This window comes from Triticum aestivum, chromosome 6B, assembly GCF_018294505.1.
Source record: "Triticum aestivum cultivar Chinese Spring chromosome 6B, IWGSC CS RefSeq v2.1, whole genome shotgun sequence".
Taxonomy (NCBI): Eukaryota; Viridiplantae; Streptophyta; class Magnoliopsida; order Poales; family Poaceae; genus Triticum; species Triticum aestivum.
Genome location: NC_057810.1, coordinates 491,199,934 through 491,208,930, shown reverse-complemented (window position 1 = coordinate 491,208,930; position 8,997 = coordinate 491,199,934).

Here is an 8,997-nt window from a genome sequence, read left to right as displayed (position 1 = left end):
TACTCCCTCCATTCCAAAATAAGTGTCTCAACTTTGTGCAAACTTTAGTAGTACAAAGTTGTACTACTACTAAAGTTGACACTTATTTTGGAACAGAGGCAGCTAAAGAAAAAAATGATCCATGCAGTCCCTAACCCTTGAACTGTGAACCCTAACCAGGCTTCAAATTGCTGGCAACGTTCGAGCTTCTTAATAAATGAAGTTTGCAACCTTTTAACCATCGGATCATTTTGTGCAGTTTCACCAAAATCGAGATGAGCATCCCTGTGGCAAAGAAATTGAAGAAGCGTGATTAGAATAAGATTACTGGGACTAGTTGATGAGACATAAACTCATCACAAATACAGTACGTAGAAGCCAGTAGAGGTATGAGGTATGTGCGGGGCAAAGAAGCAGAGAAATATCCATAAGGAGTGATGTGGGCAACTGGAGCAGTGGTGCAAGTCGGCTGTAAGGGAGTTGTACCTGAGGGACGTAGCTCAACCTTGAGGAGGGCGGCGGGAGGCAGCAACTGCCCACGTCGCGGCAGTGAGCAAGGGACGAAGGCAACCTCACCGGCTTTGTGAGAGAGAACGGCGGGGACCCTTGATCGAGCCGTGCCGACAGTGGGTTTTCGCCGTCGGCGACGGCCACCGTATCTACACTAAGCATCCACCCCTTCCCCAAGCGGACGTGATCCACCGGGATGTTAGAGATGTGTCCACAGTCATTTTGTGCGAGAGAGTGTGAAGAGAGCTGAAGGAAATATGCCCTAGAGGCAATAATAAAGTTATTATTTATTTCCTCATTTCATGATAAATGTTTATTATTCATGCTAGAATTGTATTAACCGGAAACATGATACATGTGTGAATACATAGACAAACTTAAAACGTCACTAGTATGCCTCTACTTGACTAGCTCATTAATCAAAGATGGTTATGTTTCCTAACCATAGACATGTGTTGTCATTTGATTAACGGGATCACATCATTAGGAGAATGACGTGATTGACTTGACCCATTCCGTTAGCTTAACACTTGATCGTTTAGTATGTTGCTATTGCTTTCTTCATGACTTATACAAAGTTCCTACAACTATGAGATTATGCAACTCCCGTTTACTGGAGGAACACTTTGTGTGCTACCAAACGTCACAACGTAACTGGGTGATTATAAGGGAGCTCTACAGGTGTCTCCAAAGGTACATGTTGAGTTGGCGTATTTCGAGATTAGGTTTTGTCACTCCGATTGTCGGAGAGGTATCTCTGGGCCCTCTCGGTAATGCACATCATTATAAGCCTTGCATGCAATGTAGCTAATGAGTTAGTTACAGAATGATGCATTACGTAACGAGTAAAGAGACTTGCCGGTAACGAGATTGAACTAGGTATTGGATACCGACGATCGAATCTCGGGCAAGTAACATACCGATGACAAAGGGAACAATGTATGTTGTTATCTGGTTTGACCGATAAAGATCTTCGTAGAATATGTAAGAGCCAATATGAGCATCCAGGTTCTGCTATTGGTTATTGACCGGAAACAGTTCTAGGTCATGTCTACATAGTTCTCGAACCCATAGGGTCCGCACGCTTAAGGTTTCGATGACAGTTATATTATGAGTTTATGATTTTTTATATACCGAAGTTTGTTCGGAGTCCCGAATGAGATAATGGACATGAGGAGGAGTCTCAAAATGGTCGAGACATGAAGATTGATATATTGGAAGCCTATATTTCGATATCAGAAGTGTTCCGGGTGAAATCGGGATTTTACCGGAGTACCGGGAGGTTACCGGAACCCCCCGAGGGGCTTACTGGGCCTACATGGGTCCTAGTGGAGAGGAAGAGAGGAGGCAAGGGCTGGCCGCGCCCCCTCCCCCCTAGTCCGGATAGGACAAAGAGAGGGGGCGGCGCCCCCCCTTTCCTTCCCCTCTTCCTCCTCCTTCCCCCCTTCTCCTTCTCCAACTAGGAAAGAAGGGAGTCCTACTCCCGGTGGGAGTAGGACTCCCCCTTGGCACGCCCTCCTTGGCCGGCCGCCCCCTCCCCCTTGGCTCCTTTATATACGGGGGCAAGGGGGCACCTCTAAGACACAACAATTGATCTCTTGATTGCTTAGCCATGTGCGGTGCCCCCCTCCACCAAAGTCCTTGATAATATTGTAGCGGTGCTTAGGCGAAGCCCTGCGATGGTAGAACATAAAGATCGTGACCACGCCGTCGTGCTGACGGAACTCTTCCCCGACATCCTACTGGATCGGAGTCCGGGGATCGTCATCGAGCTGAACGTGTGCTAGAACTCGGAGGTGCCGTAGTTTCGGTGCTTGATCGGTCGGGCCGTGAAGACGTACGACTGCATCAACCGCGTTGTTCTAACGCTTCCGCTTTCGGTCTATGAGGGTACGTGGATAACACTCTTCCCTCTCGTTGCTATGCATCACCATGATCTTGTGTGTGCGTAGGAATTTTTTTGAAATTACTACGTTCCCCTACAAGAGCAACACCAGCAAGCAACCGTGTAGGCTGGCCCGTCCTGACTATGTATATAGTGGAACGGTTTCCTTTTCTCTCCATATGAACCTATCATATTGCGTACGTGCCACTGAAGAAAAAAAACTTTATTTATAAATGACGCGGCACCTACTACTCGTTCTCCTATAACCTTGCACTTGGCATCTCCAAAATATTAACCTTGCGATTGGCTCTTCGCCTCTTCGGGAAGTCGAGCAATAATGGTAGTGCAGTATATATCGTTCTGGCTATATGAGACCGAATGAATTGCTGCACGTCCACTACGTGGGCGAGGGTCGAGGGGCGAGGGAGAGTGCTACATACGGAGCAAAATGAGTGAATCTACACTCTAAAATACATCTATATACAACAGCGTTTGGAGTATGTACTAGTAGTTCATATTGAAATCTACTAAAGGACATATATATTCCAAACAATATGATATAATCTTTATAACCAAGGTAGTAGGGACGAGGAGTAAACGGAGGGAGTAGTAAATTTTTCTCCTCGTCCTACGCGCCACCGCGCGCATGGGCGAGGGAGCGGGCGTAAGGCGGAGCAAGCTTCACCTCATCCTGCGAGCCACCGCGCCCGTGGGCGGGGGAGACGGCGTACTAAGCAAGCTTCCCCTTGTTATGCGATTTGACGGGACACATCAAAAGTACTCCGGTGTATAGAGCCTTGCCTCTAAGGTAGGCCCCACATGGTTTGCCTCTTTTTTTAAATTAACATAACACGTCATGTCGCAATTTGTTTGTTCACCCGTGGTAGACGATCCTCCCTCCACCAAGTGGACAACTAGTACACCTGCCAAATTACCACGTGGGCTGCCTTTTTTGTACAGAAATGAGCTCCACCGTGTACCCGCGCGGGTGTGGTTGGGAAAGAGATGGGAGTACGTGCACCATGCATGCACCTCTTCTCTTCATGCACGTCCCCCACCTACATGGGTGTGTGTGAGAGGTACAAACCACGTTCGTGAGTGTTTTTTGTTTTGGGGTGGGGGTGGGGGTTTGATTTCATGAATTATTTGTGGGAATATGTGTCGATGACATCTCAAACAAAATTTTGCATGCAATGTGTGTGAAATGGAGGCCTATCCATATCATACATAGAGGGTCGGGAAATCCACGAGAAGAGATGGAGGGGTCATAGCTATCGATAGAGTCGAAGAAAGGATCAAGTGGGTGGGTGCGAGATCGATGAAGAGAGCCATCGAAATTGTGTGTGTGTGTGTGTGTGTGTGCAAGTCAAAGATATAGGGCGACTGGCCTACCGGAACTTTAGAGGGCACATGTCAAGTTTGTGTGTGGTAGAGAGACATGACTAGAGCGCTCGATTTATCGGTGTGTGGGGGGGAGGGGTGGGGGAGGGGTAGGCAGAGGCCTAACTATAGAGGTAGAACGACTCGTATATGTGTTGAGAAGGAGAGACCCAGCTATGTCTTGAGGGAGATCGGTCGACATCCATGCATAACTGAAGGACGGGAAATGTGATGGGACAGAGAGAAAGAGGAGAGAGAGAGGGAGGGAGAGGGGTAGAGTGTTGGATGAGTGATGGAGTTGCTTCTCGAAGATGTTGGGAGAGGCCTACTAGACAAACTGAGGGTGGAACTGCAATGTTATCAATAAGAGTGGGGATGTGTTTCTGTGTGTGCCTGTGCGTGATAGATCTGTCGGGATGCATCCATGGATGATGAAGGGGAACCGTGTGTTTTGTAAGCAAACCTAACTAGATCGGTAGATCAATTGTTGTTTGTCGGAGGAAGGGAGAGACACAACTAATTAGGTAGATCGATTGATGCGTTGGTTAAAACGAGTTATAAGGACCTAGCTAGCTATATGTATAGCGAGAGATCGGTCGGTGTACGTCCATTTGTTAGAGGAAAATAAGGCCCAGCGAGACGGATAGACAGAGAGAATGGAGCTAGGAGGTGGTGCGAGAGGCCCAACTACTAGCTAGATAGGGGGGGAGTTTGCGGTTGTGAGATCGATGTAAAGAGGGGCGAGAGTTTACACGTGTGTCTGGCCGTATGAGAGACACGAGGCAAGGACACATAAAGGAGGAGATTGAAGGTGTGTGTGTGTATGTTGTAGGCAGGCATCGCTGGAGAGGTTTAGCGATGGGTGTGTGTCGGAAAGGAGTTGTGGAGACTCTGGAGAACGACCTAAAGAAAAAAATGAATGTGCCCGGTGGATAGAATCCCGAAGGAGGGGAGGGCGGGGAGGGCGTGTGCATGCACGAGAGAAAGCTAGTGGTAGCTATAAAGGTTAGAGGATTGTGTGCGTGTAAGAGACTAACAAAGATCATAATTTGATATGAAAGCGGATTCATATATTTGAATAGGAGATCATAGTGTTTTAAACATTGCATGCATGAATGTAGCGGTGATACACGTGATGTGCACATGTTATACCATAATGTGATAATGCATGGCGTTTGCGACTCACAGCTAAATGCCGAACAATCTAAACCATACTATACATCAAACAATCTCACATTTTATTTGAATTTTGAGATAATGTGTGGCGTTTGCAGCTTACAACTAAATATCGATCAATCTAAACAATACTATATATCACATTTTATTTGAATTTGTGGTAATGTGTGGTGTTTTCAACTCACATCTAAATACTTGTAGGCGTAGGGGGCGGGGCACCATACATAATGTGATAAACACATTATACATATGAGACATGGTTTAGATTATGAAGACCTAGCTAGAGCTAGAAATGTAATGTGATTTGAAATCAAAATAAAGTGGATTCAAAAAATCTAGTTCAAGTTCATATAGTACACATAGTTCATATGTAACTCGAGACTAATCATGTGGTGTGCTATGAAGATAATACACAAACGATGGTTTAACTTGACAATAATGATGATTTTAGATCTTATTAAAACAGAGAAACGAATTCAAATGCTTTGACTTCACAACAATCATTACTGTAGATCTTATTCAAATAGAGAAACGAATTCAAATTTAGTTCATATTGAAGCGGTAGTATATACGTTTGGAATGCACTAAAATGTTCATTTGAGTAGTAGGTTGCATGCACTATACACGTAGCGAAATATTTTAATTGAACATAACATGAATTCAAAGTTTTGAATGACATTTGTAGTGCACATTGATTTGGTACAGTACAGTACACGTTAGGCTTGTCCGGAACTTTCAACCCGCGCCTTGTCAGCCCGAAATATTTAAGATATATCTTTGTCTCGTTGTGCTCCGACAACTCCCTCTATCTCAACCCGTGCCTTGCTATTCCGAAATTACAACGTGCGCGAAAACTCCCACCTCCTGTGAAATCCCGACACGCGAAATGCCGGTGGTACCCCTGAATCGAAAGAACCACCTCAAATTGGTGGGGGTACTTTCGTAACTTACCCCACATTTCGGACAAGCGTGTCTCTAAGCCATGGTTCCCCACTGCCATCCCATCCGCCCACCCATTCGTACACCGAGGCCACGAAAACCCGCGATGAAACCCCACACCTTGCTCCGTCCGCCACCTAGCCGGAGCCTCTTCCCCGACGACGTCGTCCACAGCAACACCTCGACGTCCCTCATCCACCCTACCGGATGAGGATCCGTCGTCGATCTCATCGTCCGGTCGGTTCAGCCACCCCGTCCTCCACCTCCAAGGAGCTGCCCCGACGTTGCCCTCGTCTTTCCCGCCACCTCCATTCCCACACCGATGTCTTGACCTGCACCACCGAAAGAGCATCATCATCACTGTTTCCTCGGATGAAGCCGCAGCCTAATCGGCGCCACCAAAGAGTTTGTACACTAATTGCCGCATTTTCATCTTGATTCGATCTCACGGTGCTGCCAGCGCTCGGTCCCGAGCCGACACAGTGCGGCTCCATCCACGGCGGCGTCGCCGGCCACTTCCTCCACGGCGTCGCTCCCTCGGCGGCGACATCCACATCAATAGGAGATGCTGCTGCTTTAGCTCTCGCTCGCGCTGCCTGCTCTGCTCTTGCTCTCGGTCCCCTGCCTGGTCTGCTCTTGCTATTGCTCTTGCTCGCGCTGCTGCTCTCGCTCTTGCTCTTGCTTGCGATGTTGCTCCGATTTAGCTACACTTCAGTCGACTGAATCGACTTTTGGATCAGTCAATTTTCAGGGGGGTCGCCGGGGTGAGCGAAGAACCAGTCGCAGCGAGAGTGGGCTCGCCGGAGAGGTACCCCACTATCTATCTTAGGGTTCAGGATGAGGGCGGTGGTCGCCAGTGGTGGCGGGGCGTTAGCGGGGCGGTGGCGTGGGGATCTCCAGAGAAAAAGCTCGGCATGGAGGGCCTAGAGGGATGGTCGGGGCGGCGGCGGACCGGCGATGGGGAGTGTTTTTGGGGCGGGCGGGGCGGCGCACCGCCGGCCGCGGGCGGTGGGGGGCTGCTATTTGGCCGGTGGTGGCTGGCGGCTCAGGGGGGTGGAGGTTGAAGATGAACGGCAGGCCCTTAATTTCGTATCCAACGGCTGCAAAGTCGACTGACCAGAGATGAAAAGGTCAGTCGACTGACGTGTAGCCTCACCTTGCTAATGCGTTCAGTTTCGACAACAAAACTCAGTTTCGACAGCAAAATTCAGTTTCGACAGTTAAGTTCAGTTTCGACAGTTAAGTTCAGAGATGAGCGGCTGATGTATTATACATCTAGCACTTTGTGGTTATGTATTTTACGTCATGTATTGGAGATGCTATTAGAATTCCACTCAGGTTAACGTTGTTCGTTGTCTCTCTTGTCCTGCTTCAGCCTTGGCGTCGTACAACTCAATGGAGCTGCTCCAACGACGAAACCCTCCATCACAGCGGAGCAGTACCTCGGGCTCCATCTCCAAACGTGTCGGGGATATACCCCGCGGTATGACCCAGCTGGAGTTGTAAACCGGCTGGGACTTGGTAAACCGGCGGAGAGTCAAGACAGATGGCTAAGACAGACGGTAAAACGGCTGGTGGTAAACCGGCAGAGAGTCAAGACAAATGGCTAAGACAGACGGTAAACCGGCTGGTGATAAACCGGCAGACAATGTTAAACTGGCAGACAATGTTAAACCGGCATAGAAGGTTAAACCGGCAGACAATGTTAAACCGGCAGACAATGTTAAACCGGCGACGTTAAGAAGCCCAGGAAGGGAAGTCAAAATAGTTTAAGTTAAAGTCCGAGTTGGACTCCACATGTAACCCGCCCCTTCAACATATATAAGGAGGGGCAGGGCTCCTCAAAGGGGGACGAGCAAGAAAAAATCTCTAGGGTTAGACACAACTAGAGGAGAGCCGGTTTACGGCGACTCCCTCGTGATGATAATGAGATCTAGCCTCAAACATCATGTAGGGTTTTTACCGGATGATGTTTCCCGGGGCCCGAAGCTGTCTAAACCCTTGTCTTGTGTTGCATCTCTCGATTCCGCTCAACCCCTCTCAAGCTACAACATAGATCCGTTGGCCTCGCGACCAAGTCCTCACACTAAGGACATCTGACGTGTTAATTCCACGACAGTTGGCGCCCACCGTGGGGCCCGCGCATGGTGGTGTTGAGTTCTTGGAGGGATCTCATCCAAGGGTTCGAGAAGCTCGCAATTCATCCAATGAAGAAGAATCGGCAAATTCTTTGAGTTATGATCATAGTCATAATTCAAGTTTGAAACATCAAATACAAGATTGAGATCAGGAGTTAGGGCTGCATCTAAGCCGCCACAAATCAACGAGATCAACAAAAACTTTCGCTGCGACAAACACCGAAGCACATCGGATCCAATACGAGTCCACATGCTACTACGCGTCACGTCAAGAAGGAAAGTGCTAGCTGAAGACGGTTTAAAAAAAAGAGGACGGGTCAACCACGACTCGGAGGAGGATTGGATCGTGGGGATTTCCAAGCCTGCCCTGACCGGAGCGGTCGAAGATGGCGCTGCTCTTGAACCGCCGGCCGCGCGCCCTCATCTCCACAGCCGCGAGCCCGGACCAAGTCGCCGCGCTGGTCGGTTCTTGCAACCCTCGCGCCAGTTCCAACCCGGTCGCCGCTGCCGGATCGTTTCCATCCCGGTTGTGGCCCGCTGAATGACCTTGGCCGTTTCAACCCGCTGGCTTCAGCCGCACCTGCAACCTGCCGGTTTGCGCTACTCCGAGTCACTACGCCCGCGGTCCCGTTAAACCACCAAGCTGGTTCACTTCTGACTGGCTGCCCGCCTCACCACCTCCACGAGAGCGCGACGGGTCGCCGGTTTCCATCTCCGCTGCCTTGTCCCGCCAGTCGAACACCGTTCGGGGGCCGCTACTGGGCCGCGCCCCGGATTCAAACCACCGCTGGCTTGTCCCTCCGCCTCTCCACGCCGTGTGCTACCACCGCACGTCAACCCGCCGGGGCCCTGGTCGTGAGTCGGCCTCGTTCGCCAAGTCATCGAGTTACCTCTGCCGCTTCAGCTGCTGCCCCGCTGGGGCCCTGACGCATCCGCCTCTGCTGCGGTCCCGGCCTCCTCCTTGCCTCCGACATGCGAGGCCTCCGCCAC